The 17,738-nt window shown below is 41.0% G+C and overlaps 1 protein-coding gene across 1 annotated transcript in view; it reads right to left on the bottom strand.

Moving 5' to 3' along the window:
* The window catches only part of LOC123729176 (signal-induced proliferation-associated 1-like protein 3), a 99,646-nt gene that overhangs the window by 81,494 nt on the left and 414 nt on the right, over positions 1–17,738 (bottom strand). The window lies entirely within an intron of this gene.

The raw sequence follows: 17,738 nt of genomic DNA, 5'->3' as shown, positions 1-17,738 counted from the left end.
TTTGACCATGCTGTAGGTCAAGTAACTGTTTGTTACATGCAATATGCTTTGTGGAATAAACCGGACAGAGGTTGCTATCCGGTTTTGTGATAAAACAAAAAGATGTGGTTGAATTTATTCTGCTACTGTGTCTTTTTATTGTCTCGGCCTTAGGCCTACTTATCCCGGTCGCAAGGCATTTGAATGAACAGGTTATAGAGCAAACAACGCAATTATCACAACACATAGGTTGTTTTCTGGCTTTATTTCTGGCTTCCCCGGTGATTTTACCCATGCACCACTACTGCTCGTTAGCATCCTATGAGGATTCCTTTGTACTTGTTTGCAACGTGTTAGCAGAATGTTGACAAAATGCTAAGTGGCTAACATTAGCTTGCAAGATCACGCTTTGTGGAAACAGCAGCAGAGACAATCCCCTCCTGGATTAAGATCCCTGCTGCAAACGGCATTTTGAGATATTTGAATAACTTTATGAGCTGGGTTATCTGTCCTAGTAGTAAATGTTCACATGAGCTTGTTAACATTTACCTAGCAACCGCTATGAGAATTCCTTACTATTTGTTGGCATTTTGGTAATTTTAGTTTTTGTTGGGCTTTTTTAACATAAAAATAATAGCGCCCCCTTGTGTGCATTACCGGTAATACCGTATATCCCGAGACGGCACAGGAGCGATATGCAGGTACAGATATCTGGATATCACCCAACCCTAGCGTGTATGTTAGGGAGTGACCTTAATGTGCGAAAGGGGTTGTAAAAGAGAACTGCATGAAAGTAAATGTGAATGCACGCAAGTGTGTGAGTTAAGTGTTTGTGTAGAGTGAATTCATGCAACTCTGAGAGGGCAAAACTGAGTGGATGATGCCTGAGTGGCGAGGGAGCTGAGTATTTGTGCTTCTGTAAGTGGGTCAAGCCCGCTTCATTTAGGGGTGGGGTAATGGAAGTGACCTTCAACAGAGAGTGTGTCACTTGGTTACTGTGATACAGTGCATGTATTGTCTGTTTGTCTATGTCCTGTCCTCACTCACTCTTTTCAGAGTCCCATTCAGCCAAATAGGAGGGGATCCACTGAATTGCCCTGCTAAACCAAGCACACACCCTCTCCCTCTCAGGAGACAACCCGGGAAAGGACAACACATTTACTCCACACACTCTCATGCAGGTCCCTCACATTCACTCGCTCTCTCCTCCAAGGTGTCTTTCATGGCTAGATTGTCTTAGTTTCCCCACTAGGCTGAGACCCCACATGGGCAACATTTACAGAACCAGACAGGCATCTTTTAGAGCTGAACCAAAGAGTAGGGAAAAATGGATGAGCACTAGACGAGAGTGAAAGGAGGAGATAGTTCTTGCTGGCCATTTTTTTCATTTTTAAACTGTAGGGTAGGGGTGTAATGGTTCAGTACGTATTGTGGTTTTGGGGTCACAGTTCGGTTACAGTACAGCGGGGAAATGAAATGGCAACAGTTACTGTAATTCATTTTTGCTTCTTTGGCAAAAGACACAAACCTAACCTCCCGAGTGGCGCGGTGGTCTGAGGCACTGCATCGCTGCGCCACTAGAGATCCTGGTTCGAGTCCAGGTTCTGACGCAGCCGGCCGCTACCGGGAGACCCATGGGGCGGAGCACAATTGGCCCAACATCGTCCGGGTTAGGGGAGGGTTTGGCCGGCAGGAATGTCCTTGTCCCATCACGCTCTAGCGACTCCTGTGGCGGGACAGGCTCAGTGCAAGCTGACAAGGTCGCCAGGTGTAGTGTTTCCTTCGACACATTGGTGCGGCTGGCTTCTGGGTTAAGCAGGCATTAGGTCGAGAAGCAGTGCGGCTTGGCCCGGTTGTGTTTCGGAGGACACACGGCTCTCGACCCTCGCCTCTCCCGAGTCCGTACGGAAGTTGCAGCGATGAGACAAGACAAACTACCAACTGAATACCACGAAATTGGTGAGAGAAAGGGGTAAACATTTTATTTATATCTATAAAAAATAAATAAAGACAAAAACCTAAAGAGCACCCCATTTGTGGCCCAAGTCCCAAGTTCTGTGACAGCATTGTCTGTTGTGACAGGGAATGTTATGTTGGGCCTCTCAAGTAAAAGTTGGACCCATTCCGAAATGGACCTGGGGCTTTCCCACCAGGACCCAATATGTATAATTCGTTTTTTTAATCTAAAAGACCCGTTCTAAACGGTCCCGAGGACAACTAGATCAGTTCTGAATAGATCTGGTCAGATTCAGACCCGGTTCGAGTGAGGGAGGCAGCAGAAGTCAATTTGTAAACTACTTTATTAACCAGAGGTGATAAAGCGCGAGGGAGACGCTCTAGCAGGCGGAGGAGGGGCCTTGCGGTGTGTGTACTGTGAGTGAGTGACACGGGGAGCAAGGGAGACAGCAACCAACCATAGACTAACTTCTGGCTTGTCAAAGCTAGGTTGTTAATCATCCAATATGACTACGAAGTAGTGGTCTTTTTTAGAATGTAGCTTCCATCAATGTAATTGTCTGCGTCATTTCCAACCCTCCATATATTTTTTGGTATACAGTACCAGTCCAAGGTTGACACACCTCTTCATTCTAAGGTTTTTTATTTGTACTATTTCTTACATTGTAGAATAATAGTGAAGACATCAAAACTATGAAATAGCACATAAGGAATCATGCAGTAACCAAAAACGTGTTAAACAAATCAAAATATATTTTAGATTTGAGAGTCCTCAAAGTAGCCACCTTGATGACAGCTTGCATTCTTGGCTTCTCCACCAGCTTCACCTGGTCTCCACATAGAAGGTTCAACTTTCCTTTTTTCTTTACTCAACCATTGGGTTGAGTCGGTGATTGTGGAGGCCAAGTCATCTGATGCAGCACTCCATCACTCCCTTCTTGGACGAAATAGCCCTTCAGAGCCGTGTTGGGTCAAATTTGAAAGCATTCCAGGTGACTACCCCATGAAGCTGGTTGAGAGAATGCCAAGAGTGTGCAAAGCTGTCACCAAAGCAAAGGGTGGCTACTTTGTTTCACACGGTTTTGGTTACTACATGATTCATAATGTGTTGTTTCATAGTTTTGATGTCTTCACTATTATTCTACAATGTAGAAAATAATAAAACATAAAATTAAACCTTTAATGAGTAGGTGTGTCCAAACTTTTGCCTGGTATTGTATATACAGTGCCTGATGAATTCACTGTGTTAAATGAGGCCTCTCCTCCTGGTTACACTAGTGACCATATCCCCCGCACATCCCGCAAAGGCGGAGGTGTTGCTAAGATTTACAAGAACAAATTAAAATTTACAAAAAAAAGAAAAAAGACTGCATTTTCATCTTTTGAGCTTCTAGTCATGAAATCCATGCAGCCTACTCAATCACTTTTTGTAGCTACTGTTTACAGGCCTTCTGGGCCGTATACAGCGTTCCTCACTGAGTTCCCTGAATTCCTATCGGACCTTGTAGACATGGCAGATAATATTCACATTTTTGGTGACTTTAATATTCACATGGAAAAGTCCACAGACCCTCTCCAAAAGGCTTTCGGAGCCATCATCGACTTAGTGGGTTTTGTCCAACATGTCTCCGGACCTACTCACTGCCACAGTCACACTCTGGACCTTGTTTTGTCCCGTGGAATAAATATTGTGGACCTTCATATTTTTCCTCATAATCCTGGACTAATCGGACCACCATTTTATTACGTTTGTAAGTCGTAACAAATAATCTGCTCAGACCCCAACCAATGATGATCAAAATCCGTGCTATAAATTCAGACAACCCAAAGATTCCTTGATGCCCTTCCAGACTCCCTCCACCTACCCAAGGACGTCAGAGTACAAAAATCGGTTAACCACCTAACTGAGGAACTAAATTTAACCTTGCGTAATACCCTAGATGCAGTCGCACCCCTAAAAACAAAAAACATTTGTTTTAATTAAGGAACTAGTTCCCTGGTATACAGAAAACACCCGAGCCCTGAAGCAAGCTTCCAGAAAATTGGAACGGAAATGGCGCTTCACCAAACTGGAAGTCTTCCAATTATCTTGGGAAGACAGTACCGTGCAGTATCGAAGAGCCCTCACTGCTGCTCGATCATCCTATTTTTCCAACTTAATTGAGGAGAATAAGAACAATCTAACATTTATTTTTGATACTGTCGCAAAGCTAACTAAAAAGCAGCATTCCCAAAAAGAAGATGGCTTTCACTTCAGCAGTGATGAATTCATGAACTTCTTTGAGGAAAAGATCATGATCATGATCATTAGAAAGCAAATTACGGACTCCTCTTTAAATCTGCGTATTCCTCCAAAGCTCCGTTGTCCTGAGTCTGCACAACCCTGCCAGGACCTAGGATCAAGGGAGACACTAAAGTGTTTTAGTACTATATCTCTTGACACAATGATGAAAATAGTCATGGCCTCCAAACCTTCAAGCTGCATACTGGACCCTATTCCAACTAAACTACTGAAAGAGCTGCTTCCTGTGCTTGGCCCTATGTTGAACATAAACGGCTCTCTATCCACCGGATGTGTACCAAACTCACTAAAAGTGGCAGTAATAAAGCCTCTTGAAAAAGCTTTTTATATTTTCTGGGTCAAGGTTTGGCTATCGGCCTATATCAAATCTCCCATTCCTTGCAAAAAATTATATATATTTTTTTAAAGCTGTTGCGGAGCAACTCACTGCCTTCCTGAAGCCAACCAATATATACCAAACGCTTCAGTCTGGTTTTAGACGCCATCATAGAACTGAGACTGCACTCGTGAAGGTGGTAAATTACCTTTTAATGGCGTCAGACCTCGTGCTCCTAGACCTTAGTGCTGCTTTTGATACCGTCAATCACCACATTCTTTTGGAGAGATAGGAAACCCAAATTGGTCAACACGAACAAATTCTGGCCTAGTTTAGATCTTATCTGTCGGAAAGATATCAGTTTGTCTCTGTGGATGGTTTGTCCTCAAATTAACTGTACCCCAAGGTTCCATTTTAGGACCACTATTGTTTTCACACACACACTATATATATACATACATACATCTCTCTCTTGGTGATGTCATTCGAAAACATAATGTTAACTTTCACTGCTATGCGGACGATACACCGCTGTACATTTCGATGAAACATGGTGAAGCCCCAAAATTGCCCTCCCTGGATGCCTGTGTTTCAGACATAAGGATGTGGATGGCGCACATGTTTTACTTTTAAACTCAGGACAAAACAGAGATGCTAGATCTAGGTCCCAAGAAACAAAGAGATCCTCTGTTGTATCTGACAATTAATCTTGATGGTTGTACAGCTGTCTCAAATAAAACTGTGAAGGACCTCTGCATTAATCTGGACACTGATCTCTCTTTTGACGAAAATATCAAGACTGTTTCAAGGACCTCTTTTTCCCCATCAACGTAACATTGCAAAATTCTGAAATGTTCTGTCCAAAAATGCTGAAAGATGTATCCATGCTTTTGTCACTTCTAGATTAGACTACTGCAATGCTCTACTTTCCGGCTACCCGGATAAAGCACTAAATAAACTTCTGTTAGTGCTAAACACAGCTGCTAGAATCTTGAATAGAACCCAAAAATGTGATCCTATTACTCCAGTGCTAGCCTCTCTACACTGGCTTCCCGTTAAGGCTAGTGAAGATTAAGGTTTAACTGCTAACCTACAAAACATTACATGGGCTTGCTCGTACTTACAGCTGAAGTCGGAAGTTTACATAAACTAGTTTTAATGACTCCAACCTAAGTGTTTCAAGCACTCCACAAATTTCTTGTTAAACTATAGTTTTGTCAAGTTGGTTAGGACATCTACTTTGTGCATGACAAGTACTTTTACCAACAATTGTTTACAGACAGATTATTTTATGTATAATTCACTGTATAACAATTCCAGTGGGTCAAAAGTGTACATACACTAAGTTGACTGTGCCTTTAAACAGCTTGGAAAATCCATAAGATTTGGTCATGGCTTTAGAAGCTTCTGATAGGCTAATTGACATAATTTGACTCAATTGGAGGTGTACCTGTGGATGTATTTCAAGGCCTACCTTCAAACTCAGTGCCTCTGCTTGACATCATGGGAAAATCAAAAGAAAACAGCCAAGACCTCAGAAAAAGAAAATAGAACTGTTTGGCCATAATGACCATTGTTATGTTTGGAGGAAAAAGGGGAGGCTTGCAAGCAACCATGAAGCACGGGGGTGGCAGCATCATGTTGTGGGGGTGCTTTGCTGCAGGAGGGACTGGTGCACTTCACAAAATAGATAGCATCAAGAGGAAGGAAAACTATGTGGTTATATTGAAGCAACATCAAGACATCAGTCAGGAAGTTAAAGCTTGGTCGCAAATGGGTCTTCCAAATGGACAATGACCCCAAGCATACTTCCAAAGTTGTGGTAAAAATGGCTTAAGGACAACAAAGTCAAGGTATTGGAGTGGCCATCAATGCCCTGACCTCAAACCTATAGAACATTTGTGGGCAGAACTGAAAAAGCATCTGCGAGCAAGGAGGCCTATAAACCTGACTCAGTTACACCAGCTCTGTCAGGAGGAATGGGCCAAAATTCACCCAACTTATTGTGGGAAGCTTGTGGAAGGCTATCCGAAACGTTTGACCTAAGTTAAACAATTTAAAGGCAATGCTACCAAATACTAATTGAGTGCATGTAAACTTCTGACCCACTGGGAACGTGCTGAAATAAACCACTCTACTATTATTCTGACATTTCACATTCTTAAAATAAAGTGGTGACCCTAACTGACCTAAGACAGGGAATTTTTACGAGGATTAAATGTCAGGAATTGTGAAAAACTGAGTTTAAATGTATTTGGCAAAGGTGTATGTAAACTTCCGACTTCAACTGCATCTTTTGTTTTTAATCCCATCCTTCAGCTACCCTCAACCCCTGCCATCTATCTCTGAAGACCATCCAGTTTGATTTCAATTTGCATATATTTTTTTAAATGCGCTGTATCACAAAAGTTCTGAACCTATATACATTTTCCAGACAGTATATTTTACATTAGGTATATTTTGTTTGTTTTTAGTCCCACCCTTCAGCTCCACTCAACCCCTCCATCTCCATTTTTTATTTCTATTTGCCATGTATTTTTCAAAAGTCTTGAACTTTTCTAATCTCATAGTTTCCACAGATTGTAAATGAAAAGATACACATTTTTGCTTAAAGTATTATTGACCGATTGACTGACTTTTCAAAATCACCCAGCAGTGCCATTTGCAGAGTTAGCACCAGGTAAATGTTTCAATTGTTCAGCCATTCCTGAACCTGCGACCAAAAACATGCTACAAATGGACAGTACCAAGACAAATGATTCTGTCTATTCGCAGCAAAATCTGCAGAGCTGGGATGGTTGTATCCACTAATAAATATATATACACACACACACACACACACACACAATTATTTTGGTTGCAAGAATTTTATATAATAATAACTTAACCTGTTATGGATAGGGGGCAGTATTTTCACAGCCGGATAAAAAACGTACCCAATTTAATCTGATTATTACTCCTGCCCAGAAACTAGAATATGCATATAATTATTAGCTTTGGATAGAAAACACTCCAAAGTTTCTAAAACTGTTTGAATGGTGTCTGTGAGTATAACAGAACTCATTTGGCAGGCCAAAACCTGAGAAGATTCCATGCAGGAAGTGGCCTGTCTGACAATTTCTTGCCCTTCTTCATTATCTCTATCCATTACAGAGGATCTCTGCTGTTACGTGACACTTCCTATGGCTCCCATGGGCTCTCAGAAGGCGGCAAAAAGCTGAATCCTGGCTTTGCAGGCTCTGGTTGAAACAAAGTAGCGCGTTTGGGTAGTGGCTGCTCACAGTACTGTGAGACTCAGGCGCGTGCCCGCGTCGACAGAATGCTTTGTTTTCTTTCGTCTGTTTACCTAAACGCAGATTCCCGGTCGGAATATTATCGCTTTTTTTACAAGAAAAATGGCATAAAAATTGATTTTAAACAGCGGTTGACATGCTTCGAAGTACGGTAATGGAATATTTAGAAATCTTTTGTCACGAATTGCGCCATGCTCGTGACCCTTATTTACACTTCGGATAGTGTCTTGAACGCACGAACAAAACACCGCTATTTGGATATAACGATGGATTATATTGGACCAAACAAACATTTGTTATTGAAGTAGCAGTCCTGGGAGTGCATTCTGACGAAGACAACAAAGGTAATCAAACTTTTGTAATAGTAAATCGGAGTTTGGTCAGGGCTAAACTTGGTCGGTGTCTAAATGGCTAGCCGATCTGAGAATATTGCAAAATGTGCTTTCACCGAAAAGCTATTTTAAAATCAGACACCGCGATTGCATAAAGGAGTTCTGTATCTATAATTCTTAAAATAATTGTTATGTTTTTTGTGAACGTTTATCGTGAGTAATTTAGTAAATTCACCGGAATGCTAGTTCTCAACGTCACATGCTAATGTAAAAAAGCTGGTTTTTGATATAAATATGAACTTGATTGAACAAAACATGCATGCATTGTATAACATAATGTTCTAGGGTTGTCATCTGATGAAGATCATCAAAGGTTAGTGCTGCATTTAGCTGTGGTTTTGTTTTTTGTGACATTATATGCTAGCTTGAAAAATGGGTGTCTGATTATTTCTGCTGACATGATCTAATGTTTTGCTTTCGTTGTAAAGCCTTTTTGAAATCGGACAGTGTGGTTAGATTAACGAGAGTCTTGTCTTTAAAATGCTGTAAAATAGTCATATGTTTGAAAAATGGAAGTTTTCGGATTTAGTAGAGGAGTTTGTATTATTTCGCGCCACGCCCATCATTGGATATTGGAGCAGGTGTTCCGCTAGCGGAACGTCTAGATGTAAGAGGTTAAATGGAAAAATTCTAAGTTTTGAATCCGGCATCATTTTGCATATCAGTTCATAAACCATGTGCCATGGAATCGGTACATCAAAAAGCTCTTCCCAATTATTTTGCTATATATATATATCAGCTGTCAATTTTTTGGTCCTTAAATGAAACTGGTATACTTTATTTATCACACATTTCTTTAACCATACTACCTGTGTTGACTGCATCAAACTGAGAGAATCTAGTTTGCTAAGATAGCTAGCTAGGCTAATTAGGGCTGCATGCGCTTTCTCCCTGTCCTACAGTTAAATAACAACTCCATTGAGATAACAAAGAGCCAACAGGTAGGCTGTTGCAGCATATCCTTCTCATTTAACCATCTTCAATTGATTAGATAATCTCCTAATTTGCTTTGCCACACATGAAGGCTCTGTGACTGTAGTGCCGCTTTGATGTCTTATGATTGGCCAACAACAACAAGCTCCACGCGCCACTCTGCATAGGCTATTGTCGTCGAGCAGTGGTGACATAGTTAATGTTTTATCTACAACTCTGTCTATCGCCGTTGTAATCTACTGTGAAGCCAAAATGATCCAAAACTGGAAATTTAAAACGATGATGGGGGGGGATCCTCAAACCAGAATTGAACGACCCCACCACTCACCATCGTAAAATCAAACAGAACTAGTTCCCGGGTGTGTCTCACCAAAGGATAGTTTGAAATGTGCCAGTTAAGATTAGAATTTCAATTACAAAGTGCGTATGTAGCCGTTTTAACAGAATAGCCTACAATGTTTTTTCAGATGAGATTTAGGCAATGGCATACAACACAGCGTAGGCATAGCCTATAGCCCAGTGTTATTATTATATATATATATATTTTTTTTTTGGTTTTCATTCGGGTTTACAGTGTAGACCGAACCGAGATCCCTGTGCCGAACAAGTCGGTAGGAATACGTGTACCATTACACCCCTACTGTAGGGGGCAGTTTGGCCTCTGGGCTAGCTACAGACATCCTTTTCACCTCCTTTCATCCATCCTGCCATCTCTCACAGTCTGGGGCTATCAGTCAATCCATCTCTCCCTCAATAACAAGGCCTACTGTTCTAGAGAGAAAACACAACTTCCCTCTCTCTCCATCACTCCCAGGCCCACGCCTGGGGGCCAGGAACAAAGTTGTCAACAGTGCACACTTATTTCTCACACACACCTAAACATTTGTCATCATTAGTGTAGCACCACTGGCCCAGAGAGACACGCAAAACACACATCATTAGGAGAACAGTCCCACCCACCGAAACAACAACTTATAGCCTACGTCTCTCTCAGAAACCCCCTTCTGTCTCCTGAACACACACTGGTCTTATATCCATAGCTATTGCAGCACTCCATCCCACAAAAATCAGATTTAGAAATGGGGAAGAAAAAATGCAAATAGTAATACAGTACCGTAGAATCAGGCCAAATGGCATTCATGGAATGACCAAATGCTACACACAATTAGCATTAAAACAATGACTCTACAGTTGAGACAGGATCTGAGCTATGGGAAGGTGGACTGGACTGCACAAACGCATACAGGGTGGGAGGGACCTTCACATGCCTCTAGACACATTCCAGAGCAAAAGAAAGAGGGAAAATAAAGAAAAGCAGAGAGACAGACAGACATGGGTTTGACTGGCCAGCTCCCAAATGGAAACATCCTCAGAGACAGAGGAAGTGGAATAAAGCAAATGACCACAGGTTTCCTGTTGCTGTTGGGTTGTACACATTCATCCATTCCAAAAACAGAGCTTGAACCATAACTGAAATAGTTGAGGTTGTCTTTTATTATATCCTGACCAGGTGGATTCTAGTCATGTCTGCTGTCTGACTCAGAGACAGTCAGCTCCCTGATCACACTCACTACTTCCGGCTGAGCACACCCACTTCCTGTCCTAAAGCCGGACCGCCACTCACGCAACGGGAAGGGCCAGGGTAAGCAAGAGCCCAACAACTCATCTCCCAATGTAACACAGATGTAACCAGGCAAAGATCCTCCCTATTCAGTAAGCAAACCAGCAGGCAAGCACAGGCATACACGTGTCACTGCAACGCTCCAGAACACAATCACCATACGCTGTCAGTCATTCAATCAAGTAACATTTACATTTATAACCCAGTTGAAGCAGCTTTGCACTTCGAAGCTCTACCAATAAGTGACCACATGATGATCCTGACCAAGTGTTGGCTGTACAAGTCTAATTTCGACCCCTCCTCATCCCAATAAAATAGAGAGAGAATCAGCTGTTTCCTTTTGCCTTCATCTAGGATTTCCTCCTCTCTCCAACATTTCTCTAGCTGCATGACAGGGCCCTTTGTGGAAGTCCCCTTACATCTTAACTCACACACACTGCCTGTCTGATAAAGGCTCCACATGTGAAAATACGGTTTGAGACAGACATGAAACCAGTGAAATAACAGGCTTGCTAGCTCTTCTCAGCAGAGTATCCCGTTGAAAAGGGCGGCAGGGTAGCCTAGTGGTTAGAGCATTGGACTAGTAACCGAAAGGTTGCAAGATCGAATCCCCGAGCTGATAAGGTGAAAATCTGTCGTTCTGCCCCTGAACAGGGGAGTTAACCCACTGTTCCTAGGCCATTATTGAAAATAAGAATTTGTTCTTAACAAAAACACTGATAATTTTTCATATTCCATGCACAATGCATCAGATGGAAACTTTGTACATGTAGTGGGTATACTTTCCAAGTTAAAGTATTTCCTTTCACATTTTTAATGAGATCACAAAATAACAAACAATATGACAGTGTTCTATCGATCGCCTCAGAATGTGGGGAATGGTCAATGTTAGAAATATTGTTCCAGTATCCACTTTAGAACGTGTTAGATTTTAAGCAGGAAAAGTATCTTGAAACAAAGGCACATAGGTGTACAAACTTTTGACTGGTGCTGTGTGTGTGTGTGTGTGTGTGTGTGTGTGTGTGTGTGTGTGTTACACACACGTTCAAAAGTTTGGGGTCACTTAGAAATGTTCTTGTTTTTGAAAGAAAAGCGCATTTCTTTGTCCATTAAAATAACATAAAGTTGATCAGAAATACAGTGTAGACATTGTTAATGTTGTAAATGACTATTTTTAATAGAATATATACATAGGTGCACAGAGGCCCATTATCAGCAACCATCACTCCTGTGTTCCAATGGCACGGTGTGTTAGCTAATCCAAGTTGATCATTTTAAAGAGGGTAATTGATCATTAGAAAACCCTTTTGCAATTATGTTAGCCCAGCTGAAAACTGTTGTTCTGACTAAAGAAGCAATAAAACTGGCCTTTTTAGACTAGTTGAGTATCTGGAGCGTCAGCACTTGAGGGTTCGATTACAAGCTCAAAATGGCCAGAAACAAAGACCTTTCTTCTGAAACTCCTCAGTCTATTCTTGTTCTGAGAAAAGAAGGCTATTCCATGCGAGAAATTGCCAAGAAACTGAAGATCTCATACAATGCTGTGTACTACTCCCTTCACAGAACAGCACAAACGGACTCTAACCAGAATAGAAAGAGTGGGAGCAAGAGGACAAGAACATGAGTGTCTAGTTTGAAAAACAGACGTCCAGTGTAGTGAAAATGGCGCATTTCTCTATCTGCTACACTACGATAAACATTAGAAATATCATGGCCATGAATCGTTTTTGACAAAAATACCTTACTTTTTCATTGTAAGCTTTTGTGGCTGCTAGCCAAACAGTGTTCCACTTCTGTTGTCATCTGATGAGTGCAGCTATTTTCTGTTGAATGTGTTGCACTAATATATTTTCTGTGAAGAAATGTTTTTATATGCACGCCCCTGATCACTCCACGGAAGCAAAAAAAAATTTAAAAAAATAAAAAAACTTTCCTTTCAATATAAAAACACAGGCGAACTGTTTTCAAAAAAAAAAAAAAAAAACGCAGATTTTTTTTATGCTCTCCATTTTGAAAATGCAGATTTCTGATCTCTAACGCGACATGTGTACATAATGCTTTCCATTGCCTTGGCATTTCAGCGCTCTGCCATCTGTAAATCATTAAATGGACGGCCATATGAAACAGTCCTGTTTAAATCACACTGTGTACAAGTCCTTTGTAGCAGTGTCTAAATGCTTTGTGCAGGGATTTTTCTGCTATTGAAATCCTTGGGCGGGCCAAACAGTGTGTTTTTTCAAATACATTTACGGGATAGAAAAATTATTTCAGTGTAAACTTAAACCAGATAAAGTATGTACAAAATATCATGAACCTATACTTTAAAAACTATATAATATCATTGTTAGGTCGCAATCAGCAAAATAAGAGCTAGACAGTTAGTTATTAGTCATAGTTATTTTCTTTTCAATTCTCCCTATGATTTAGCAGTATTGATTTTTGTTATTATATTTGTGCAAAACACAGCATTTGCCATTGAAAATGCATAGAATTGCAGGAAATAGCCTAAACTTTAAGACTGCAAAATGTTCTCTCCGCTCCATGGCAGAATATGTAGAATTAAGGGAAATGTGCTTTAATCTGCAACATTTTCTCTAAACTGTATGACAACGTGTAGTATTGCAGGGAATTAGCGTTAAAACTTCAAACATTTCTATCAGCTCCACTAAAGGGGGTGTAGAACCCATTTCTCAATGCCAGAAACGCATATAAATAGCAACTTGGAGCACCCAAAGAAAACAAATTCCCAAACTACAAACTCTTAAATCAATTGCTATAATTTTGTAATGTTGTTCTAAAAGTTGGGTTTGAGGTTTTCCAAATCAGCTCCGACTTCAGAAACAATCCCACAACGCCCCACGTTCATAGTCACTCGGTGAATGAAAAACTTTGTAAAAAGTAGGATAAATTTGTGAGAATGAAGTGGGCTATTTGGGCATCAACTCGTCAATCTGCGAGGGAACATTTCATCCATGAGAACTCCAACGGCTATCAACAACGGAAGTAAAAGCTGTCCCTACCATCAACGTGGCTTCTAAAGCATCTCAAACAGCCAGCAACACCAGCAGAGTGAGCAGTCAGTGAGCCAGGTAAGCGAAAGAGCTAGCTTGCTACCTCTATGCTAACCTTAGCTAGCAATACAGGTACCACATTTAGCTGACATCCTCAATCTAAATAACACCCATAAAACTAACCAAATGTAAACATGTCTGCCAGCAGTTGGTAACGTTCTATAAGGCCTGCCAAGTGTGAGCTAAACTGAAATGCGACGCATCGGCCAGTATACATAAATATCTGTTAGGGTCAATTATCTGCTACCTGGACTTTAAGAAATTGGTAGAATTGCAGGAAATTTTAAAAAAATCTAATAAAAAAAAATAACTCAACACCGCCAAGATGGGGGCCTCTAAAGAGTTCTCAAAATTCAGCCACTTCGTTTGCCACATCCCCTGCCACGCCCACCAGCTAAGCCCATTTTTTTAATGCAGAAAAACGGCTGTTGTATTAAGACTAACAGCAACCTTACTAAGTCCTATAACCCTGTTTAAAAGCTTTGTGGACAGTGGGGCATTTCTCCCTCTCTCAGTGCAGGGAGGACGCTGGTCTGTGGCGAGAAAGGCCTACTCAACATCTGTAAAATCCTCCAGCTAAAACCAACAGGCTATATTTACCCCAGTCAAACAGGCCTGGGGAAGCCTGCAGGGGAAGAATCACTGGGTCTGGGACATGTGCTCGCTCTTCTTCCCGAAGACTCTTCATCCTCCCGGCTGAAAAGCGAAACTGATAGCTTTATAAACACCTAGGGGGTTCATGCCTGAGGGAGTGAGGAGAGGGGGATGATGTTTTATGACAGTGCAGGAGCCATAAAGTAGATCCTACTTTTAACGAACATCCTGCTCCTTTTTCTATAACTCAAACTGTTGAGACTGTCATACACGCTGAGTCACAGACAGGCTTCAAGGGAGGCCAATACTTCAAAAGAGATTCTGTGAGCAACACTGGTGCAGGTGGGATAATGCCATTTAATCCAGTGTCCAATTACATGTGCATGAGAGATATATATATATATATATATATAAGTAAGATTACAACATCAATAGCAGATAAATAAATTAAAATATGTACTCCTCAGGATGAGAGAGGTATGTGCTCAAATTAAAAACAATGCACAAATGTATGATGCGCTCTCCAGCACGACGAGGACCAGACGGTATCCAAAGCCTGAGGCTGCGCCCTCCTTTCTGAGCTGTGATGCTACACTAATGAGCATGATGGATCAGTCTGTCTGCCGCATCATATGAGGGGCTGTGCATTATACTGTTTATTTCTGTTAACCTTTATTTAACCAGGAAGTCCCCAGGGGTTAGGGAGAAACCTGGCAAGAAATAGTCTCGATCTAAAATTACAAACAGAGGGAGACTGCCAGTGTGGTGGTTAGGACTCAAACTGTGCTGTTGGAAGAGCAGAAACTGAAAAATACTAAGTGGAAGATAAATAAGTAACCTATAGGATTTGTATAGTCCAGTTTTTTTTAGAAGACACCTGATACTCAGTCCATGTTTGAGTCATTTTATGAAAATTGTTTTGTTAACTCAACAGCTGAGAAAGAATGTACCCTTGAGTACCAGTTCCTTTGAATCATGGGTCATTATCTTCAAAAACCACAGAGTTCCATGAGTCATCAATGAGAGGCGTGAATCAAAGTTCACAAGGAGAATGCAACTCAGGTGGCCCAGATACAATTCCCTTTGTATTGTAAAGTCTTTGTACTTTGTTTATAATGTAGGCCTACTCATAGAAGCAGCAAGAAACTATGGCATATTCCTCAAGGTCATTTAGAACTGTTCCCTATGGAACTACAACGAGAAGCGGTTACTACGGTGTCCCAAGTAACCAGAGGATTAACATGACATTTACCAAAACATGCTGCTTTTACATTATTTTGAAATAGGCAAGCTTTTTATCTACAAAGAGGCTTTCAGTCACAAAGCATAGAAATGTTAACTTTGATAGGCAATAAAGGCAGCATTGTATATTTTTCTTTAACTAGGCAAGTCAGTTAAGAACAAATTCTTCTTTACAATAAGAGCCTACCCCGACAACGCTGGGCCAATTGTGCCGCCCTATGGGACTCCCAATCACAGCCGGATTATCTGGATTCGAACCAGGGACTGTAGTGACGCCTCTTGCACTGAGATGCAGTGCCTTAGGGCTCCTGAGTGGCGCAGCGGTCTAAGTGAAGCCTTTATGAAACTAGCTAAAGCAAAATTTAAATTTAAAAAAATTAAGCAACAATAAGTAGTCTTGTAAATAAATATCCCAAAACATGTAAATGACAGTCACATTTTAGGGAGTAAAATCCTTGGTGCATTTGACTGCAGTGCTTAACTTCACTTCTTGGCCAAAACAGTAGCCTACCTGACCAACCCTCCAGCAGGTCACCAAACGGTGAGACTACTGATGACATGAGAATTCCATGAAGCCCTACTGTTTCAAGACTTTGCTTCTCTGTTTACCAAACATAACACCTCTTAGTTTTGATTAGAGAACATTTGTCAAATATTTTGATCAAACATGAGACAATGACAGAAACTCCCTGATAGAAATGATCCAAAACTAAGTGTTTCAATTAAGCACTTCTATCTTTCAGTGATGGATGAATGAGGGGGATCTGAAGTTGTAATCTGAGGCACCTGGTCATGGTTATTCAACATTAGCTATGGTATTCAGAACTTCACAAGTATGCACAGTCTTTCTAATGTAATTTCCTTCAAATTAAGCGAATAAGCCCCTATTTTTATCCCTGAGGAAACTACAGACGCGATGAGTGTAACGTCAATGAGCTGATCTGAAACACCCTCTTTTCGTAGAAGCAGGGAAGTTAGTGGCCTAGACCTTTTCTCGCCAGTTCTGGCCTTATCGTCATTCTATTAGTTACAGGGAGTAAGCAACCAAAATAAATGGTTAGGCGCTGTCATATCTATGCTGCCCCCGGATGAAAGGTCTATTCTAATATTTTATGTGTTATTTCCTGCAGCATCCAGCGGCATTTGGACTAATATATGACGACACACAGACTTAACCCCCCTTTCCCACTGCAACGCATGCACACCCACCCAACCAGATAACTTTGAACAAGGCAGGTAACTTTGAATCAGGAGGATATTTTAACATCACACACACAAACTCCATTCCAGGGATATTGGTAACTTACAACTGACCTTAACATGTCACAATCACATCTGATCAACATTGACACTAATGTGTACAAACAGGTCTGCATGGCCTGCTTAGCTAGCATTCTGTTCAATGACCAACATGTTTTGTCATACACTTCTTTACGGTTGACATTTTTATAATTGAATATAAGATTATTGAATTCTGTAAAACCACTTATGAGGGCTTTAGTTAGTACATTTATTTAGCTAGTTAGCCAGTCACCCCATACTACGATCACACATTTTCAGTTACCTAGTTAGTTAACTTGCTTGTTTGTAACATTTTACCCATGAATCACCCAACACCAAAACATTGTGGTTGGCTGCCCAACACAAATCCCCTAAAGAAAACGCAGTGTGTTTACATAAAACCTTTTATGAGCAATTCAGTCAAAACTAAACAAGCTCACATTAGCAACTTCCTAATGCAGCACTTTTCAAAATGCAAAGCTCGTTCAAGCTAGCTGACTTGGTTACATTCCCAACTGCTGCTTTGTTTCACTTAACGAGACAATGGTGCCATTGTCTGGAACTTGTAGTTTTACCATTGTCGCGTAGCCTTTACAGGTGTGATTAACTCAGGTAGAATAAAACTACAAACCCGGAGTATTCTAAATACTATGCGCATGCGTACTGAAACACGGCGGACCAGGAAGGATCGGGCATATTTTAGTTAATAAAACATTATTTCGGAGACTGATTGATATACCATGTTTTTAACTAGTTAA

Source organism: Salmo salar, chromosome ssa20 (assembly GCF_905237065.1).
Source record: "Salmo salar chromosome ssa20, Ssal_v3.1, whole genome shotgun sequence".
Lineage (NCBI taxonomy): Eukaryota > Metazoa > Chordata > Actinopteri > Salmoniformes > Salmonidae > Salmo > Salmo salar.
The sequence above is the reverse complement of the archived record's forward strand: the minus strand, read 5'-3'. Positions and strand labels throughout refer to the sequence as shown.